This window comes from Physeter macrocephalus, chromosome 6 (genome assembly GCF_002837175.3).
Source record: "Physeter macrocephalus isolate SW-GA chromosome 6, ASM283717v5, whole genome shotgun sequence".
Lineage (NCBI taxonomy): Eukaryota > Metazoa > Chordata > Mammalia > Artiodactyla > Physeteridae > Physeter > Physeter macrocephalus.
The window spans coordinates 5,521,697-5,545,103 of NC_041219.1; the positions used below are offsets into that span (position 1 = coordinate 5,521,697).

Here is a 23,407-nt window from a genome sequence, read left to right on the forward strand (position 1 = left end):
GATAGCTAGTGGGAAGCAGCTGCATAGCACAGGGAGATCAGCTAGGTGCTTTGTGACCACCTAGAGGGGTGGGATAGGGAGGGTGGGAGGCAAGGAGACGCAAGAGGGAAGAGATATGGGGACATATGTATATGTATAGCTGATTCACTTTGTTATAAAGCAGAAACTAACACACCATTGTAAAGCAATTATACTCCAATAAAGATGTTTAAAAAAAAAAAAAAGAAGATTAAAAAGAGTGATACCAGCTAGTGTCTCAGGCATGTGAGAAGCAGGCCTTCTCATACCTGGTGGGTGGGAAAGTCAATTGGAAAATATCCATCAGAACATTAGATGCACAAAATCATCGATTTCACTTGTAGGAATTTACCGGGCAAACGTACCCAGACAATTGTGCAAAAATGTATAGACTTTGTATCATTGTCTAAGGTTGCAAAAAACTTGGAAATTACCTTCATGCCCATTCATGGGGACCGGTTAAATACATGATGGATGGGCCACCCACAAGGCGCCATCCCAGGCAACCTTCAGATCAGTGAGGTGAGTCCTTGCATGCAAATAGAGAAATATGCCAGCACGAAATAATTAAATAAAAAAAGCTATGTGTATAATTTTTAAAATTACATTATATAAATATGTAGTTAAATAAATTCTATTAAAAACAAAGGCAACAGGGCTTCCCTGGTGGTGCAGTGGTTGAGAGTCCGCCTGCCGATGCAGGGGACACGGGTTCGTGCCCCGGTCCGGGAAGATCCCACATGCCGAGGAGCGGCTAGGCCCATGAGCCATGGCCGCTGAGCCTGCGCGTCCCGAGCCTGTGCTCCGCAACGGGAGAGGCCACAACAGCGAGAGGCCCGCGTACCGCAAAAAACAAAACAAAACAAACAAAAAAAACCAAAGGCAATAAATACTCAAGACTCATCACTTTCTAATTGTTTTACTACATTTTACTATTCTCTCTGCCCATGAGGTTATGTCTCCAGCATGTGTGTGGTAGAAATACCATATAATGATGTGCTAAGTACTTCTTTCTCACTCTGTGTCTTGTGATGTCACTGTGGTGGCTTGAGATAGCCATGGTGGGAATACTTACAGCACTGAAATTGGCAAACACTGTAAATCATGGCTTGATTTATTGTTTTGTTGATAGTCTACTTATGAAAGTGATAGAGAAAACATTCATTAGGCAGATTAAATTTTAAAGTGTCTGCAGCTGCTACATTGTGAGTAGCACCAAAAATATTGAAGAAATATTTTACAAGTATTTGAAAATTATGATCTGATTTAATAAAGATTTACTCATGCAATCAATGAACTAGTGAAGTTCTGACATACCTTCCTAGTTTCAGTTTCACCTTATTAATGTAAATGAAAATATCAATTAACATTCATGGTAGAAGACACTCATTCATCAGTAATGTGAGTGACTTCTTTGCTGAATCAGATAGAAATCAAGCATTTATTCATAGCTGATTTTGTCTAATTAGAGTTAAATTGCAGCAGTAGGTTGACTATGGATACAAAAGTTAGGCAAAACTCAAAGCATTCTGTGAAAATCAGTTGGCTACATGAAATTCACAATAAAGAGTGTGTATATTATTATTTGTAAATTGCAAGTGATACACACTTTATATCAGTAATTTATAATAGATTTATGAACATACACACACACACACACACACACACACAGGTTTTCCCAGAGAGCCAGCTGTTAAACATTTATCACACCACCACCAAAACACAGACACATAAATAACTTAAACGAAAATTTCATAAAATAATACTTATACTTACTATATATGATGCCCTCTGATAGTTTGTATTCTACTATTTCATTAAAAAAAATCCATGTTGCAACACTGTAAATTGATTTCATGACCCACTAAAGGTTTGTGAACAGCAGTTTTCCAAGGTTTTAGAGGTTTTTGACTGCAAGTGCTGAAGTTACTTTTTGAAAAGATGTTCATAAGGATGGCAATCAGGTGTCCTTTTTATATTCAGAGTTCAACAACAAAAAAACTCAAAAAATATGAAGCAGAAAATTAAAAAACAAAAACAAAAACACATCAAGGCAGAATTGGAAATCTGCAAGCCTAGGTTTTACAATACCTACTCTAAAGACAAATTAGATAACTTTGTAATGGCACTCATAGCAGATCCCTGTATTTCAGCTTTTCAGGTGAAAGGCTTTTTCTATAGTTAAAAGTCGTCATCTCTAATAATACTTACTTCTCCATTATTTATATCCATGGAGGTGAACATTATCGTGGATCATTTTTAAAACGCTGCCCTTCTGTCCAAGTAGGTCAGGGACATTGCTGGCATACTCACTATGTCTGTATTTGGTAAAAGAGAATTCAACATTTACAGAAAATGACAGTTGGAATGAGTTCACCTGACCATACTGCTAAAAATACAACATGTTTGTTTTCCATGGATCATAAAAGGGATGAAGTGAACCAACTTTTGCAGTTCACCTACATCAAGTAGACATTCTGTCATTAAACTCAAGTGCAGTGCCTCTGAAAGTGGGCTCACCGAGAGTTTTTGACAAGACCTGGGGAGAGAATCAAATTCAGCTCTTCCCAGCTGGTGCATGGCTTTTCTGACAATGGTAACAAGAAGGACCTTTTAGGATTCCTATCACTCTAACAACCAAATGGAAAGCTGGGTTCGAACAGAGATGACTCACTTTTCAGATTGTCCAGGGCAATGGGACAATGCTGACTAAAATAGTGAAGACCCATATTGAAGGAAGAGAAGGCAGAATTTCTGAGTTTTTCCTAAATTCCACCTAGAAACCTTGATAACAAAGAGCAAAACCTAACCTTTTGGTGGGATGGAATCATTTGAGAATCTAATGAAAAAAAATGTGAATTATCCTGAACTACTCCTTACCCAATAAATTCTGCCTGCAATTTCAGGAGATCCACAGACCCTCCTGATGCCCATTTTCAGGATAAAGACCTCTGCTTTCAGATGATGACCTTCCTGGTAGAGAATCTAGAAAGAAGAATGGCAAATAAGATAGACCCTTCTGATCCTTCAAAGAACCCTAAATCAAAGAAAATACATCTTGTGAGTGCTGAGTGATCCTGAATTAGCTCTATCAATGACACCTATGCACACAGATTACAATTCAATGTCCAGAGCATCAGCTGAGGACAACTGGATATTCTGGGCTGCCTCAAACTATTGGAAATAAACAGTATACATGTAAATTTAAAATAATGGTGGGCTTCCCTGGTGGCGCAGTGGTTGAGAATCCGCCTGCCGATGCAGGGGACACGGGTTCGTGCCCCGGTCCGGGAAGATCCCACATGCTGCGGAGCGGCTGGGCCCGTGTGCCATGGCCTCTGTGCCTGCGCGTCCGGAGCCTGTGCTCCGCAACGGGAGGGGCCACAACAGGCTGCGGAGCGGCTGGGCCCGTGAGCCATGGCCTCTGAGCCTGCGCGTCCGGAGCCTGTGCTCCGCAACGGGAGAGGCCACAACAGTGAGAGGCCCGCATACCGAAAAAAAAAAAATAATAATAATAATAATAGTAATAGTGGTCATGCATCTCTATGGCTTCACTCATAGGCAAAGCTCATCTAAGACTTCTGGGAGAGAACAGCTGGGAGAAAGTTTGCTATAGAAACCCAGGTAGAGAGAAGAGATGATGGGATTCCCCTCACATGTAGACAGGAAGCAGGAAGCCTTCAAGCTCTCCACTGCCCCCCAGAAATCTATTGGTGCCCCAGTCTCTGATATGAACAGCTGACACTTCCAACACTTTACATAAAGTACTAGACAAACACAATTTTGAGACAAACCCTCAGATGACTGGCTTTGAAGCCCCTCCCATATATGCGTATTGGGACTGCCATTGTTACATATTGTAAGCCAAATCCACAACCCTCCGCCATTGGCCTGAGACTTCTTATGAATAAGGGTCATTCTCTACTACCCCTGCCCTCAAAGGAAGAGCTGTAATGAGGCAAGCCAGTGCCCAACTCCCAGCTTCCAGCTAACAAATTCATTCCAAGAGGAAAGAATTCACACAGAGTAAAACATTTTTCCAGTAGAAACCATTGAGACCTTTCTGGCTCTCTTCACAGAACTCAGAAGAATCTAAGCTAACAAGGCTTTCATTCTGGGACCCCAGACCTGCTTAATAAACAAGTCATCTCAATTAGAAAAGGAAGCACAGAAGAGCTGAGAAATGAGAAAATACCCTACAGAAAAGCTACCATCATTATTCTTTGTTTCTGACCTACTGATGCATGGTGCCTCCCATTGTCTCTGGTTTGTTTGAATGCTGTAACATGAAATAACCATTTGGCACTGGGTGAGCTTGACGTTTCAAAAACGAAGATATTTTAGACTTCTAAATAAGTTGCTCTACTGGCTGTAAACCACAGACTACAGTGTGTGATGGCCATCTTCCCTCTCACTTATTATTTGAAGTGTCAATTTTTGCTTCCCGTCCATGGGCCTCAAGAAAGGTAGGAACACGTGGTAAGTGGATATATCTGGGAAACACTAAGAATAAATGCTAGTTGAAAAATAGATGCCTTTTATCATGAATTCCTATCTCTGAGGCTCTGCAAGAATATGAAACTCAATGAAGTTTTGTTATCCTATAAATAAATCAGCTTTTTACATTTCCAAACAAATTTACCAATAAAAATGGACAGTTTTATGAACATTTTTAATGGTTTTCTTATACCTTCTATCTTTGGGTTTCGTTGTAAATGTTAAAGTTCAGTGAATACATTGAAATATGGACAAGGAAATGAAATGCTGTCTGGGATTTGCTTTAAAACACTGCAGAAAAGGAAAATGTGAATAAATAAAACAAGATTGACAAATTATAGATAATTGTTAAAGTTGGATGATGGGTCCATGGGAGTTAATCACACTGTTGTATTTGTTTGAAATTTCCAAATTAAAAAAAAAAGTCAATGACATGGAAATTTTCCAATGATAAAGAACTGACATAAAAACACTCCTTAGAGAGTGGGGAGAGAAGGGAACCCTCCTACATTGTTGGTGGGAATATAAATTGGTGCTGCCACTGTGGAAAACAGTATGGAGGTTCCTTAATAAACTAAAAATAGAACTACTATATGATCCAGCAATCCCACTCCTCAGCATATATCTGAAAAAGACAAAAAATTCTAATTCAAAAACATACATGCACCCCAATGGTCATAGCAGCACTAGTTACAACAGCCAAGATATGGAAGCAATCAAAGTGCCCATCAATGGACAATTGGCTTAAGGAGATGTGGCATATATATAGACGGAGAGAATGGAATATTACTTGGCCATAAAAAAGAATGAAATATTGCCATTGGCAGCAATATGGATGGACCTAGAGAATATTATACTTCGTGAAGTAAGTCAAAGACAAATATTATATGATATCACTTATATATTACATCTAAAAAGTAATACAAATGAATCTATATACAAAACAGAAACAGACTCACAGATATGGAAAACAAACTTATGATTACCAAAGGAGGAAGGGAGAGGGGAGAGATAAATTAGGGGTATGGGATTAACAGATACAAAGTACTATATATAAAATAGATAAGCAACAAGGATTTACTATATAGCACAGGAATATATACAAGATATTCAATATCTTGTAACAACCTACAATGGAAAATAATCTGAAATAGATATATGTGTATATATATATATAAAACTGAATCACTTTGCCATACACCTGAAACTAACACAATATTGTAAATCAACTATACTTCAATGTAAGTAAATAAACAAACAACAATCAGACACTCCTTAAACAAACTGGAAGGCACACAAAGGTCATCTAACAAATCTTGCTGGTGAAAAAAAAACAAACAACAAAACAAAACAAATCTTGCTGGTGAATTTTGGTTAAAATGAAAAACAGATTGTGTGTTTCTCACAAAACATGTCTTGATTTAAATAAATGAAGCTGTCAATGTAAATGGCTCTCAAAACTCTCTGTAGTCAAAAGGATGCAGAGTAGAGGAGGGGAAATAAAAGAGGTGTGCAGAGTATGGGGTGGTCTGGTCTAGCTCTCCTACGAGAAAAATGATGCCACAGGAAAGGGTGTTAGGAGATACAACTGATGGGAGAGAATCATTAGCAAAGTTCAGCTTAAAAGTAGGAAGGGTGCCTCAGAGAAAGGACACAGAGGAAATGAGCGAGAAGGCAGAGAGGGTGCAGGGAATGGCAAACACAAGGCTATCAAAAACAGAGAGACGAAAACCTTCAACTTCCTCTCAAAGAGATTTCACACAAGCTTCTGCTTGATCCAATTTCAGAAATTAAAACAATCCCCCACTCTGTGGTGACTTCCAGTCTTGGGAATGGAACCCAGCACCTTGTCAACTCATATAAGGAAGATATTATGGAGTTAAGACAAATCCCTCAGAAAGCAGTTCACTCTTTCATTCTCATGGAGCTTAGATAGAGGGGCTCAAGAAGCTTAGTTATTTAACCTGTGTTGAGAAACAGGATCCAGATGCTTTGGAGATTAATTAAAAGGGCCCACACTAAGGTTCACAAAGAAAAGCTAAATCTTGCCAGGGCCTGGAAACTCATAACAAGCGCCTGTCCAGGACATGACATGGCACGGAGGAAGGACCCAGCAGAGATGGAATGTGAGGGGAGATTATGTACCTCTGGGTGCGCTTAGCTATTGCACAAACTTAGCTCCTTAGGGAAAGGCACTGAAGATGAAGAAGAGTCCTACTGGCCTCCAGGACCCCTTGATTACCTCCTTGCACAAAGCATTCTCCTGTCAAAAACCAGAGGAAGAGAAATGTAGAGATGCCAGTATAGTTCTAGCCAAGACAGGCTCTGAGCTAACTAACACGCCAACTAACTAACACGCCTGCATGCCATGTTGCCAAACACCAAAATACTACTCCCTGCCCAGTCCACCGCTCCAGACAAGACTCAAGGGACAGTCCTACTATTATCTGTTCATTTGATTTCATCAAGCTAAAATGTTTAGAAACAGTATTTAGAAGAGAGTTGTGGTGTCAGATTGGTATATTTGAGTACTGCAAGGGAAAGGACCAAAATGGTTCTGGTAGCATTCTCTATGGCCCTAGAGAAATCCTACCAAGGTCTTTCTGTATGAAGAGAACAAAATGGATACTTTTTAAAATTTAAGTATGGGCTTCCCTGGTGGCGCAGTGGTTGAGAGTCTGCCTGCCGATGCAGGGGACACGGGTTCGTGCCCCGCTCCGGGAAGAACCCACATGCCGCGGAGCGGCTGGGCCCATGAGCCATGGCTGCTGATCCTGTGCGTCCGGAGCCTGTGCTCCGCAACGGGAGAGGCCACAGCAGTGAGAGGCCCGCGTACTGCCAAAAAAAAAAAAAATTTAAGTATAACTTACATACAGTAAAAAACAAAAAACATTTTTAAGGTGTTCAGTCCAATTAATTTTTACAGAAGTCTACACTCAGATCGAGATATAGAATATTTCTGTCACCCCATGAGTTTCCCTCATGCCCTCATCAGTCAACAATCCCTCAAAAGTTACTATTAATCTGACATCTATAATCAATTCTTGAACCTCATATAAATAGAATCATGCACTATGTACTTATAGCATGTACTCTTTTGTCTTAGGCTTCTTTTAATCAAAGCTATAATTATGGGCTTCATCCATGTTGCATGTAGCAGAAGTTCATTCCTTTTTATTGCTGTGTAGCATTCCATTATATAAAATTTGCAGTTTATTTATCCATTGTCCTGTGGTTGAACCATTGGATTGTTTTATAGTTTGGGGTTATTAAAAATAAAGCTTCTATGGGGAAGCGACTCTCCAGGGTCACAGCTGGAAAGTGGGTCACTGTGTGAGACACTTCTGCACTTCCCTAGTTCCCTTGCTGGTCCTTGAGCCCACAGGTCACCCGCCCCAGCCAACAGCAAACTCTCCCCAGCTTGCAGTGGGAGAAATTTCATCAAAGTCTTAGTTGAATCAGTGGGTGAGTAGAGGTGCCATCAAGTCAGCTTATGTGGGGTCTGAGGCTTATACAATTGGAGGAGTCTTCTTTAATAAAAAGAATATAAAATTTCAAATATACAATTAGGTATAAAAGAGAATATATATTTGAGAGAAAGAATGAGAAGGGAAATTATAATAAATTACAAATATTATAAAGTAACAAACATCACAAAATCCAGAATAATAGTGTTAACATTTTAATTAATTAATTGCCTGACACACCTCTATAATATTTTTGATTGTCTCTTTGTGGGAGACAGAATAATGGCCCCCGAAGATATTCACATCCTAATCCTGGAATATGTGAATGTTTCATTAAATGGCAAAAGGGTCTTTGCAGATATGATTAAGGGTACAAGATGGGGAGATTCCCCAGAATTACCCAGGTGAGCTCAGTCTAATCACAGGAATCCTTAAAAATCAGAGAAACTTCCCTGGGTTTGGTCAGAGAAACAGATGTGATGATGGAAAGAAGTCAGATGCTATACTGTTGGCTTTGAAGCTGGACGAAGTTGGTCCCATGAGCCAAAGAATGCAAGTGGCAGCTAGAAGCTGGAAAAAGTAAGGAAGCTGAATTTCCCCTAGAGCCTACTGGAGGAACTAGCCTGGCAACACTTTGATTTTAATGCAGTGATACTGATTTTGGACTCTGGACATTGATTTTAATGCAGTGATACTGATTTTGGACTCTGGACATCCAAAGCTGTAAGATAATAAATTTTGTATTGTTTAAGCCACCAAGTTTATGGTATTATTACTGCAGCAATAGAAAATGTACTATAATCCTCATATAAAAATGATTTCGTAATATTATTTTTCATATAAACAACAGAAAGATAGAAGGAGAAGGAGAGGGAGGGGGTGGGGAGGGGTGGGGGAAGGGAAATGAAATTTTTTTTCCATTGGTTGTCAAATAACCCTTTATTAAAAAAATTTTTTTGGTAGTTCTTAAGTAGCTGGGCATTCCACCACACCACTGTTGATGTCATCTATTGATATGATGTCATGAGAGTTCCGGCCATCAACATTTCGGCCCACAGACTGGGCAGTCCCCAAGAGGAGGAGGAAGATGGAGAGGAGGGGGATGGGGGGTAGGGAGAGGAGGGGGTAGAGAGAAGAGGAGGAGAAGGGGTAGGAGGAGAAGAAAGCTTCTATAAACATTCTTGCACATGTCTTTCAGCAGATATAGACACTCATTTTTCTTGGGTATATACCTAGGAATGAAATTGCTGGATCATAGGGTAGGTTTATAGGTAACCAAAGAGTTTCTCAAAGTTGTACCATTCTACACTCCCACCAGCCACGTATGAGAGTTCTCATTTTCTCCACATTCTCACCCTCACTTAGAATTGTCAATCCTTTTCATTTTAGCCATTCTACTGGGTGTGAAATTATATTCAAGGTGGCTTTAATATGCATTTCCCTGAAGTCTAATGATGTTGAGTATGTATACATTTGTGTATGGGTACAGCAGTCACTTTGGAGTCATTTCCAAATGAGAATAATTTTCAAAGATCAATGCAAGAAAGTGACTATGAAATTAAATACTATGATCCATGCTTACCACCCTTCTGCTTTTCCTCTCCTACATTACATTGTCACCTTTCTATTTTGTTCAATAAATATTTGCCAGTGTCTGGATACTCTGTCAGAATTTCAGTGGATAAGCCAGGACTTTCTTACTTCCTCTCTCCCCTCTAGAGTTCTCCTCAGAGCTGAAACAGTAAGTGAAAATTAAGGCATGAGCTTTTGGAAATTCTGCCTCACCAAATCCCTCTTCTCTGAGAAGGATTCCCAATGGTAAAGTCAAGTTTGTATAATGTAACCCTGCCCCTTCCACTGGCTTCAGTTGATTGGATAAGAGGGGACACCTGATCCAGAAGGAGGCCATTCATTGGTTGGCATGAGCCTAAAAGCTTTTCTATCCCCAGCATTTTTAGTTTGGGTATTGTGTTGCTAATCAGTTTACCAGGGACCTTGGAGCTGAGAGAACAGACAAAGAAAGAGAGGGGCCAGTGCACAGAGAAACAGAGAAAGCTAGTCTACAGAGAGAGTGAGAGGAATAAAACTGAGATGTGCAGAAACTAGAAAAAACCCACACGGATCCCAATATAGAGTAGCTGCTGTGGTCCTTGATTTCTGGTTCCATCCCTATGAACCCTCAGCAGACTTCCTGCCTTGGGTGCTGGGAGATACCTTAATCGCTATTCAAGTGAATTTCCCATTTTTGGTGAAGCTAGTTTGAATGTATTTTTGTTACGTGTCCACAGAAGTCATGGAATAAAGGAGTATATGTCCACCTCCTGAAAGGAGGCTAACCCCATGTGGCCTATACCTGCTCCATCCAAGCACTCTCCATCCAGGCTGTTTCTGCAAATGCTAAAAATTTTTATACCAAATCCAGCAAATATTGGGAAGAGAATCAAATTGGGGAAGTTCTAAAAATAAGAGACCATGGGATCTCCTGTTTAATTTTAGTCTCAGTTGCCTTTTTCCTTTTCCTGCTTTCTTCTCTGATCATGGCCAATGTTATCTTCTTTCTACTTTACTTTGTGCCTGCTTTTATTCCCTTGCTTCAACCTCATGGCTTTTGAAAACATGCTGTTTTCAGAATAAGGACAGTCATAAAGTGGCCAATATTATCTTCTTTCTACTTTGTGCCTGCTTTTATTCCCTTGCTTCAACCTCATGGCTTTTGAAAACATGCTGTTTTCAGAATAAGGACAGTCATAAAGTAAAAGCATTTTGGTTTGGGGATGATGTTCTCTAAACACTGAAGTGCTGTACTTTTGTATGAGATTTAGGGACACGGACACACACACACACACACACACACTACTGACTAAAGAAAAACAGTGCCTGGGATGAGGTTTATAAATTGTGGTGATCAAGGACAAGGCAGGCCCTGTGTGGGTCCAGACCAGTTTTCAGAGCTGTGTGCATTCCAACTTGATAGAGATGCCATAGACTTGCAACTCAAAAAGACTGGAGGATCAAATCTCTTTGCTAAATAAAAGGAAGAATCTATTGATTAAAAGAGCAGGAAATGAAAGCAAAAAAAAAAAATAGAATAATAACTTCAAATGTTAAGAAAATTGCCCTTTCAAACTATGTAACTAGTTTTGCAATCTAGCTGTGATGCAGGTATTTATTTAGAAGACATCATAGTACTGTATTATATGAAGTCATTAATATTTTCTGCAATGGTCCCCCTCAACATTTATAAAATGTAAAAATATCAAATACAAAATTGCTCTGAGAAACAGCATGAAAGATTAATGAAGAGACAGCTTCCCAAAAGGTGTGTGATGTGCTCAAAGACAGATGAGAAGAAAACACGAATTAAAGAAAAAAAAAAAACACGATGAAAATATAGCTGATAAACAGAAGCAGCATGTTCTGTTTTTCTCACATGTATCATATTTGCTTCCATTATTCATTTTTAATCCCTGCATGTACATACTGCTTTATGATTAGAACATTCTTTTAGGCAAGGTGTAAAAAGGAGGAGAGGAAAAAGATAGTAGAGGGCATAGCCTCCAGGTTAGCCTGAGGAAAGCCTTGGAAAGTTCTAGCAACCACTAGAAGCAACCTTTTAATGGTTGAACTCAGTGAGCTCCTACTAAGGCACATTGTTTACCATGACAATTACATTGCAACCTGATCCTGTGGTTTCTACTGGGAAATTCCATCCTGTCTTTCTAAGCTTCATTTTCTTTTAAAATTACAAAAGTGGAACAAGAAAAATTGCTTTTCTCACGTACTCCTTTTAATCCTTAACCTACTTAGCTTTGTGTCCTTCAAATGGCAAAGAGAATTAATAATATTGTAGGGTGTAAAAACCCAGGGCTGGGTTTTATATAAAGGGGAGGTATTCGCTCCAGGCTGAAGTCTCTTGTCTGATGCCAAAAGTGTGCGCTATTCTCCCCAGACAGGATGGCGCTGGATGCTGTGTTAGCCAGGTTCTAAACACAGGGGTCTCCACCGAGATTATCCCAAAGACATGCCCAAGTATGTGACTGAGGAGGACGACTTTGTAATTGTGTAAACGGGCCTTAAACTTTGTGTGTGCCTTTGCAATATTTTTCCAAGTAATTTTCAAACTCAGGTTTTTAATATTATTACCCTCCTTAAGTAAGGCAACTTTATGTACCCAGTGGGGAACAACCTCCACAGAGTGATCTGAAATACCCTACCAGGCTTCACTTGCAGAAAAGGACATGGTTGCCTAGCATCCTGCATCTGGCACAGCCCTTGCTTCCTCTTTCCCAGAAATTCCATGTCAGAGTCTCTTCACTGGGTCAGCTAGCAGAGGACATCAGTCACTGCTGATAAGAATTTACTGAACATCCCACGACTTGGCCAGCCTTTAGATCTTAACTTAAATATCACTTTCTTAGAAACACATTCCCTGACACTCCAGATTAGTTTATGCATTATCATGTTGGTGATTGTACTGTTAGGATTACTTGATTAAGGTCAGTTTCCAACCTCCCCCCCCACCAGCTTTAAGCCCCCAGAACAGTGTTTATTTTGATTATCAAAGTATTCTCAATAACCAGCACATAACCCAATCCTTTCTAGGTATTTAATAAATACCTAGTGAGTGACTGGATCAATGAATGAATGAAATATATACATACTATTTAATGGTCTGCAATTAAAATTTTTTTCCTGTTCGCATGGCTCCAGGCCCAATCCCTGAACACGCTGCCTTTGTAATCTCATCCATAAATCATAATTTTGAATACAATCTTCTGCACATTGGTGTTGAATCCAAAGTTCACATCTCTCGCTCCAATTTCTCCCCCAACTCTAAATTCATATCATCACCTCCTTAGTAGACAACATATCTTTTTAGTTTTCCAATAAACATCTAAAAGTATGCCTAAAGCAAAACTTTTGATTCCCATGAATTATCAAAACTACTTTTCTGAATTTCAACATTAAATGAATATGTGATAATATTAGGAAATTATTGTTCACTTCTTCTGGATGATAACAGCATTATGGTTGTTAAAAAATGATGTGAAGTAGGGACTTCCCTGGTGGTGCAGTGGTTAAGAATCCGCCTGCCAATGCAGGGGACACAGGTTCGAGCCCTGGTCCGGGAAGATCCTACTTGCCGCAGAGTAACTAAGCCCGTGTGCCACAACTACTGAGCCTGTGCTCTAAAGCCCGCGAGCCACAACTACTGAAGCCTGCACACCTAGAGCCAGTGCTCTGCAACAAGTCACTGCAATAAGAAGCCAGTGCACCACAACTAAGAGTAGCCCCCACTCGTTGCAACTAGAGAAAGCGCACGCGCAGCAACAGACCCAACGCAGCCAAAAATAAAAATAAAATAAATAAATTTTTTAAAAATGATGTGAAGTAAATAAGAGGAATTTTTAAAAATGTTTATCAAGTACTCACTACACTGTAGGCACTGAGCTAGGCTCTAGGAAATCTCATAAATGATTTGACTGGGCTGGTGTTGCCCTAGGCTCTGCCCTCTGTCCTCTTCTCATCGCCTCACTCTCTCTGGGCGCTTTACAGAGGCTTTAATTACCACCTTTGAATGTGAGGATCACAAAAATCCTATTTCTGATCCCAAAGACACCTCAGATTATAGCCACTTTATTAACCCAGAATAAGACCAATAGGGAATGTCACAATTTAGTAAACTCAATATCTGGAGGCAATCCAATGGACTCCAGCTATGACCTGGGAGCGTCTGCCTTGGGAATTTCAAGACCAGGATTTAAGGGAAATCTTTCAGCTGCCTGGGGACCAGTTTATGGGGAATCTTATAGCCTAGAAAAAAAGAGTATGTTAACACCCCAATTATATCTCATATTTATATAGGAGCTTATAGTTTTTTTTAAAAAAGTGTTCTTACATTATCACCATGGTACAGATAAGAAAACTAGGGTTCAAGGAAGCTAGCTAACTTGCCCAAATTCTAGGGCTAATATTAATATATGGTAGAATTCTAACTATATCCCAACTCAGCATCATCCCTCCTCTGCAACAGGGCATCAAGTAGAGACACGATGCTCTAGGAAACAATGAGTCCTGAAGTCTTTAGAGTAAGTGGATAGCAGGATGGAAGAGGTATTTAAGGAAGATTAATATGGCTGTGATATGTAGGATGGATGGAGGAAGAACTGAGGTTGGGAGACCGTGTAGAAACCACTGTGTGAGTGGTGATGAGGCCCTGGTTTAGAGAGAAGAAGTAGAAATACAGAGGCATCGGGTTTTGATGCTAAATGAAATTAGAGCATGAAAGAAAAGGCTGACTTTAAAATGTCTTTAAAGCTTCAAACCATGGCAGTTAGAAGCAGAGAACTGGGAATGGGAGGAGTACTGGAGGAAGCTGATGACTTTGATTTTGACATTGGGAAATGAGAGTGTGAGACCTATGAGCATATCTGAACTTCTTACTTTTGTGGGGGGACTGGGTAAGAAATAACCCCAACTAGAGAGGTGGTCCGGGGAGAAAGATGAGAATGTCTTTTATGGAGGCTGTGGTGATGGGGCCAGAGCTATAATTTAACCCATGGGATGTATATCTAAAATTTGAGTTGTGGTTAAAAAGTCAGAAGAGGCAGGAGCAGAGGACAATACGGAAGAGTGGAGCAAAATAAGGGTCAGTGAAGGTAGACAGCAGTGGTTTGGAGGCAGGAAACAGAAGGTGATTTATACAATCTTTGAAAGCAGGTCCAACAGCTGGCATTTGGCATCCATTTGGAGTGAGACGAGCTAGGACCATAGAAAGGAGCCAGTTTGGAATGGACCAAGGGTGGATGCCCTTTAGGGAGCAGGAGCAAGGAGACTAGAACTAGAGTGAGAAGTGGGGCTGGGACCTCCCTGGTGGTCCAGTGGCTAAGGCTCTGCGCTCCCAATGCAGGGGGCCCAGGTTTGGTCCCTGGTCAGGGCACTAGATCCTGCATGCTGCAACTAAAGATACTGCATGCCACAACTAAAGATTCCTCATGCTGCAACAAAGATCCCACATGCCGCAACTAAGACCTGGAGCAGCCAAATAAATAGATTTAAAAAAATAATAAAGCGTATTTAAAATTTTTTATTTATTTATTTTTAATAAATTTATTTATTTTTGGCTGCGTTGGGTCTTCGTTGCTGCATGCAGGCTTTCTCTAGTTGCGGCGAGCGGGGGCTACTCTTCACTGTGGTGAGCAGGCTTCTCATTGCGGTGGCATCCCTTGTTGAGGAGCAAGGGCTCTGGGCGCACGGGCTTCAGTAGTTGTGGCTCACAGGCTCTAGAGCGCAGGCTCAGTAGTTGTGGCACACGGGTTTAGTTGCTCCATGGCATGTGGGATCTTCCCAGATCAGGGCTTGAACCCATGTCCCCTGCATTGGCAGGCAGATTCTTAACCACTGCGCCACCAGGGAAGTCCTGAAAACTACTTTTAATTTTGCTTTCTTCGTAGTACGGTCCGGGCCTGGTAACAGTCTGTGGCCCGGGGGTTGGGGACCCCTGCCTCAGGCGACATTTTCAGTGTTTTTCTTTCCTTCCTTTCCTTCCTTCCTTTGACTCCTTCTCAGGAAGAGCCATGTATCGTATCGTGGGCCCTAGTCAAGAAAAAAGTGACTTCTACAAGTTACATTAGGATCCCTGCTGTTCTCCAGCTCAATCCTCATTCTGGGTTCTTGCACACATACGGGATGAGGGAGGGCTTGAGAAATGGGATCTTTTTGAGAAGATATTCCAAACTTCCGGATGCACATTTTTCCAGAGTCCTGTCCTCAGAATATGGGGTAGGGAAGGGGCCATTATGGTTCACTTCTTTAAAAAGCTTTGTGGCTTATCTCTCTCCTTGGGCAGTATCTGGTGTGTGTACAGACACAGTTTACATCCAGTCCCAGACTGACACAGTGATAGGAATGTTAAAAGAATCCTATGGGAAGGAACAGGCTTGCTCTTTGGTGTACTAGTTAGTGTTCACCAGAGAAATGAAACCAATGGGATCAATAGCTAAATAGATACACAGGAAAATAGGGAGATTGAGAGAGATTTATTTTAAAGAGTCCGTTCATGCGGTTGTGGGGCTGACAAGTCCAAAGTGTGTCAGGCAGACGAGCAGGCTGGGAACTCAGGCAAGGTGTCTATGCTGCCTGAGGCACAATTTCTTCTTTAGTAAACCTCAGCCTTTGCTCTTAAGGTGTTCAACGGATCACATGAGGCCCATCCACATTATGGAGGGTAATCTGCTTTACTTAAAGTCTACTGATTGTTAAATGTTAATCACATCTACAAAAATACCTTCACAGCAACACATAGACTAATATTTGACTAAACGACTAGGTATCATAGCCTAGCGAAATCAACACATGTAATTATCCATCACACCGCATTCTCAGTAATGATCCCTCCAGAAGCTGTGACTTCTCTTCCTGAGTCAAGGAGAATGAGATATTGCCCTTTCCAGAATGCACAGAGGAAAAAACCAGCTGTGACAACCTCTAGTCAGCAAAGAAGCATAGAAGAAGACAGTAGAAGATCTCAAGGAAGACTTGGTTTGGGCTAGGCCTGGAGCTTACCCATCACTTCCTACCTCATTCCATTGGCCATACCTCATAGCACTGAACCTGGGGAACGTAGTTTAGCAGTGCTATGGAAAAATGAGAAATAAGTTTGTGGCCAGTGTCTGCCACAGAGTCAAAATTTCTAGCTTCAGGGACTCATTGGATGGTAGTTCTGTGAACCAAGATATGCACACAGAAGAGAAGATGTGATGGAAAGATACTAAACCCAGTTTTTAGCATGTAGAGTCTTCAATGCCTGTGGAACATTCAGGCGAAGATGTTCTGTTGGCAGCCTGAAATGAAGGTCTGGAGATCAGGGAAGAGGTTGGCACTGGAGATCAAGATTTGGAGAGTCTTTGGCTTTTGGGAATTATGACAAGAAAGTGAGAGAGAAGAAAGAGGATGAATCTTTAAAGAGACAAGTAAAGAAAAAGGGGCTGGTGAAAGAGTTTTAGGTTGAGAAGAAAGCAAAACGGACAGGATCTCAAATGTTAAGGGAGGAGAGGGTTTCAAAAAAGGGAGTGGCCGATAGTGTCATATGCATAGCAAAATGAAGAGAATTTGGAAAATATTACTTGCACTTAGTTATTATTCTTTTGTCTTCTACATTCAAAAATCCTCTCTCAGATTGTTCTCCTTTTGGAAAAGGAGATCAAACAGTTTACAGTAAGATATGAACATCTGGGTTCAAGATGGTAGATTAAGCACAAGTATTTATCTTCTTTGTCACCTAAGATACCATTAAAATGGCAGCAAAGGAATAAACAAAAGCATGGAAATCCACAACGGAGAGAATAGGAGAGTCTTCAAAACTATTTCTAGAAAACAGAGAGTGGAGAGAGAGGACTGTTGACACAGAGCAAAGGAAGCCAAAACTAATACAGCCTACCTGAATCCAGAAGAGGCTCCCAGCTGGGTGAAGCAAAGGAAAGAGTGGGAGAGAGGACAGGGGCCTAAAACAGGAAGTGTGAATAAAAGACAGACAGCGGAAGAGGAAAATGTGAGTATAAAAGGTGAGTCTAAAGGAGGAGGAGGCGGAGAATTCATTTCTATTTCTTTTTATTTATTTATTTATTTATTCATTTTTGGCTGCATTGGGTGTTTGTTACTGCACGCAGGCTTTCGCTAGTTGCAGCGAGTGGGGGCTTCTCCTTGCAGTGGCTTCTCTTGGTGCAGAGCACGGGCCCTAGGAGCTCAGGCTTCAGTAGTTGCGGCACGCGGGCTCAGTAGTTGTGGCTCGTGTGCTCTAGAGCGCAGGCTCAGTAGTTGTAGCGCAAGGGCTTAGTTGCTCTGCCGCATGTGGGATCTTCCCAGACCAGGGCTTGAACCCATGTCCCCTGCATTGGCAGGTGGATTCTTAACCACTGTGCCACCAGGGAAGCCCCAAGACAATTCATTTCTAATTGAAGCTCCTGAGTGTCTCCTGAATGTACAGGAGCTCTGACCACAGATCTCAAGAACAGAAGTACAATGGGCAGCACTGCTGAGTTGGGCCAGGAGCACTACTTCCCTGGGTTTTATAATGCACATGCTGTTTGTTGTTTTTCAGCTTAAAACCAACCTATAGATCAATCATGGAAAATTGATTATGGTGACACAATAAAATGTAACGATATCAGTGTCGGCAAGAAAAAATTTGATGGAGGTCTGCTGTGGAAGAGGAGACATGCTCAATTACCTTATCACTGTCTTTCAAAACAGAAATTTGAGAGGCACAGTCTACGTTGATGAATAAAAGAGTGTAGGTTGAGTTGGTGGTTGGAAGGTACAGGTGTGAGCGGCGGAGGTAGTGGTACTATAGCTGTGTCTGGAGGGGAAGCAGGTACGCAGGGTAGTGAGAGGAAGTTAAATCCTCACCCATCATAACAGGAAGTTAACGCACAATGTTACAAGTTGTTAAATCAAGAAATATTTTTTACAGAAATAAAAGTAACTGTTAGGAGAATTTAAAGCGCAAGTTTTCCAAGTGGGTTTCAAGACATGGGACCAAGAGAAAGGAGTATTAAGAAGGACAAAAGCTGCTTTTATGTCTTCTGTGTTATTTGATCTTTTCAACCACGTGTGAAATTGATTGAATGTTTTCATATATAAAAATATCTACACTGATATGGGAAGATCTCCAAGTAAAGTTTTAAAAAGTATGTCTCTGAATGATATATTCATTACGTTATCATTTAAATAACAAGGAACACAACACAAAATAGTTCCTTGTGTTCTGTGGGTACATATCCTTGTATGCAAATGCACAGAAAAAGGTCTCGAGGATTTCTACTGAGCTAATAGAAATGTTTCCCTCTAGCAGGAGGATAGAGTTGGGATAAGGGAGCGGGTGGTCCCAGAGGGGCAGGATCTCAGGGGCTGCCCTGCATAACTGGGTCTTCCCTGGTGGCGCAGTGGTTAAGAATCCGCCTGCCAATGCAGGGCACATGGGTTCGAGCAATGGTCCGGAAAGATTCCACATGCCGCGGAGCAACTAAGCCCGTGCACCACAACTACTGAGCCTGTGCTCTAGAGCCTGTACACCACAACTACTGAGCCCGTTGCCGCAACTGAAGCCTGCGTGCCTAGAGCCCGTGCTCCACAACAAGCGAAGCCACCACAAGGAGAAGCCCGCGCACCGCAACAAAGAGTAGACCCTGCTCACCACAACTAGAGAAAGCCCCCGCACAGCAAGGAAGACCCAACACAGCCAAAAATAAAATAAGTAAATAAATAACGCTGCATAACCCATGTGTGAAAAGTCAGTGTGTATATCATTGTATAGCACAGGGAATGCTACTCAATACTCTGTAATGGCCTATATGGGAAAAGAATCTAAAAAAGAGTGGCTATGTGTATATGTATAACAGATTCACTTTGCTGTACACCTGAAACTAACACAACATTGTAAATCAACTATACCTCAATAAGAATTTAAAAAAAAAAGTCAGTGTGAATTTGTGCAACACTATGGTTCTGGTCAAGGGATGCTTAGCCCTCTCTGTACTGTCTTTTTGTTTTGTTTTTTAACAACAAAAGCATATTGCTTTTGCAATAAAAATAAACTTTAAAAAAATGATGGCTGACTGTCATTCAATGTGTTCTCTCTCCCATGAGCATTTTATTTTCATTAGGGGACAAGACCTTAACTCCAAAGAATGAATCTCTAATGAAGCTGTTCAGAGATCAAGGTAGGTTAAAGGAGAAACCATGTGGATCAGGAGGGATTCCCAGGGTTCTGGAAGCTTCCCCATAAGGGCGGTTGTCAGTTCCGCATGTGAATGACTGTGTGGTCAGTAAGCTTTCCTGATGTCTGATGCTTTCCATAAATTAAGTTAGACAAGTCCTCTGATGCAGGAGGACCATCTCCATAGTAGAATCCTTGCGACTTCCAGATTCCTTAATGATTCAAAATAAACAAAAAAATAATGGCAAATCCATCATATCCCAGTTCCCCCCAGATACCCTCTCTGGTTATCTGACTTTGTGGGTCATCTTCTAAAGAAGTTCCCTGGGCAGCCTCTTTTGAAGTTAAGAGGGAGCATATTGTTTGGATATGAGTTGAGGGGAGGTGCTGGGAAGACGAAAGAGAAAAATGTGGTAAGCAATTAATTATATTCTTGGTTTAGCCCCCTCTACAGAAGCCACGGTCAAAAGTAAATGTCTCTGTTTCCAGTTTTTACCGTGAAGAGTACCAAATCTCTGGAGAGGACGTACATCTCTTAGATTTACAAAACATTAAAGAAACAAGGCTGTGAGTTTGGGTCGTAAGTCACAGTGGTCACTTCAAGATGTAATTCTTAAAATCCCCATCTCTGAGCATTAGCCACAGTCAAGACTTGCCACAATCCAGATTCAAAAGAAATGTATTCTGACAATTCTATGACAAATATACTGTATATTTTGCTGCACTGGAAATTAAGGCAGAAAAAAATTGTGATTATATTTTTAAAAAGGAATCCTTATCCTTTGAAGCATTATTCTGAAATTTGAATGTATTAAATGATCTGCTATCTAGAGTTTGCTTTTAAGAAATCCAGTTTGTGGGAGAGGGTGGCAATGGAAGTAAAAATGAAACAAGCTTGTCCATGAGCAGATAATTGTTGAAGTTGAAAGATGGGTACATGGAGGTTAATTATTCTATTCTTTTTACTTGTGTATGTATATATATATATTTATATACACATATATATGTATGTATGTATATACATATATATGTATATATATATGAAATTTTCTATAATAAACTTTTTTTAAAAAACTAAAAAAAGAGAAGAAAGGAAGAAAAAAGAAATTAAGACAGGCTCCCACAGCAGGGCTTTAAAGAAATAGGAGCCTTAAGCATACACAGACAAAATGGAGTTGGAGGGGGATATTGTTTAACACAAGCTGTCTTCATTTTACAAAGAGATTGGTATGATTACAGGATATTACAGAATAATAGGACTAGAAGATATTTCAAGTCTTTTTCACAGCTAAGGAAACTGAAGCTCAGGCTGAAGAACTTGTTAAAATTACCTAGTTATTTCCAAGGACAGACTCAGAGCATTGACGGTATAAAGGGAGGAGAAACGTCCTTCTACCCTCTTAGGTTTTGTAGAGGGACTAAGAATTAAGCCAACATAAGACAGATTAACAGGAGAAAAGCATACAAATTTTGTTGAACATTTTTACGTGTATGCAGTCGTCTTCAGAACAAAAATAAAGACACGAAGAAGGCCAAAAACTCGTTAGGCCAAAAAGCTTATATACCATTTTATGTGAAGAACTATAAATTTTGAGAATTTGACAAGACAAAGGGGCTTGAGCTGGGAGGCAGTAAATTGTGAGACAGTGACTAGGAAACATATGGGGGAAACTAATGGAAGATCAGGGTTATTTTAGTAAGTTTGTTTGTACAGGTCCTTTTAGGCGCTGACTCCTAGTCTCTGGTGATAATAATGTTCTTGTCTTCCTGGTGCAGGGAGGGCATCTTTCTCATGGGAAATTTTATGGCCGGCTTTTAGGTAGAAGGAGGGGCAGAGAGGCCTTCCTGCACCTGCCGTTTCTCAGAGGCCTTCGGCTCAGATAGTAATCAATACGCCAACGGGCATGTTTTGGGTGACAAGTTCTCAAGCACCCCTTCAATGGCAAATCTTCATCGATTTATTTGTTCAGTCAATAAATGCACATGGAGCATTTACCATGCATCCAATACTGTGCTAGACTCTCAATAAATGCAAGCGTAAGTGTCCATGCAGGCATTCCTAATTCATCCCCACACTTTTTTCTGTCTTAAAACTCTATTCAACACAGTGTTCCAGGCTGTCTTTGGAAATGAATCCTATCTGTGGTCCCCAGACATAGGTGTTTGCTTTAAAGTGTTCTCCTCCAGGGCTTCCCTGGTGGCGCAGTGGTTAAGAATCCGCCTGCCGATGCAGGGGACACGGGTTCGAGCCCTGGTCCGGGAAGATCCCACACGCCGCGGAGCAACTAAGCCCGCGCGCCACAACTACTGAGCCTGCGCTCTAGAGCCCGCAAGCCACAGCTCCTGAGCCCACGTGCCACAACTACTGAAGCCCGTGAGCCTAGAGCCCCTGCTCTGCAACAAGGGAAGCCAACGCAGTGAGAAGCCCGCGCACCGCAACGAAGAGTAGCCCTCACTCGCCGCAACTAGAGAAAGCCTGCGCGCAGCAATGAAGACCCAACGCAGCTAAAAATAAAATTAATTAATTAATTTTAAAAATTAAAAAAAAATTGTTCTCCTCTAATTTGTTTAAAATGAAATAAAAATTTTTGGACCGGGCACCTTAAATATTCCAAGGGCAGTCCCTCCACGATGACCCGCAGCACAGATGTAGCTCTTATGGGGCTGCAGGCGCTCACATTCATGGTCCCACTGCCCTGAGTGGGCAGGATGGCACCTCTATATAACCATCTTAAAGTCACAATGTTTGCTCTCACATTTACTTCTCTAAGACCCCACAGCTCAGTCGGCCAGGGTGAAGGTGTGCCCACACCCCAGGTCAAAACTCTGTCTCCCTGAACCCAGACGACGGCAACTCAGCTTACCCATTAACATGGTTGTCTGGGTCATTACAAGGTTCCCTGCTCAGCTTATGGAATCAGAAATCAGGTGAACAAAGAATCAGTGTGGGCAACCAAGCATTAAAGCAGCTTACAACTCAGACAGAGAAAAGTGGCTCAGGAGGAGGTAGGGAAGGAGCGTCCAGAATTAATGACCACTTTACGGTGACCTTGCTACCAAATGTGACACTATCCCAATAGTCTGCTTGTTACCTTGGCTATGGGAATATCCCTGAGGCCTCTTTCAAGCATTCAGCCATTCAACAAACACTGTCTGACTACTTATGATATGTCAGGCCCTCTTCTAAGCCCTGGAGAAAAAAATATAAGAAAGTCCATGCCCTTGGGAAACCTGCAGTCTGAAATCTGGATAGAGACACAATAAATAAAAGCACACAGAATAGGGTTTCAGACTATTAGAGAAGTAAGCCTGAGACTAGAAATTTTCAACCAAAGAAACTGTATTGGAGACCAGGATAGGCTACATAATTTGCAGAGCTCAGTGCAAAATAAAAATGCTGAGTTCCTTATTTAAATGTTGTTAAGAATTTCAAGACAGCAGCAACAGAGCATTAAACCAAGCATGGGGCCTTTCTAAGTGAAGGATCCTGTGTAACTATACAGATTACACGCTCATCCGATCGGCCCTGTTGCAGATTCTGGTCTCAGAAAGATAAGGACCAGCCCTGAGAATACCCAGCTCAATATTTATGAACGGAGTAGTGGTCAGATAATTCAGAATAACCCTTTTGCTTTTCCTGCACTGAGGATAACTATTACTACGAGACTGAGCATGCTGGCGATCCGGCAGAGAGACTGCAGAGATTCTG

At 41.1% G+C, this 23,407-nt stretch overlaps 1 pseudogene; it reads right to left on the reverse strand.

Moving 5' to 3' along the window:
- LOC102974065 (40S ribosomal protein S10-like) overlaps nt 1-22,382 on the reverse strand; it is a 124,593-nt pseudogene extending 102,211 nt beyond the window's left edge.
- Between the last annotated feature and the right edge of the window lie 1,025 nt (nt 22,383-23,407).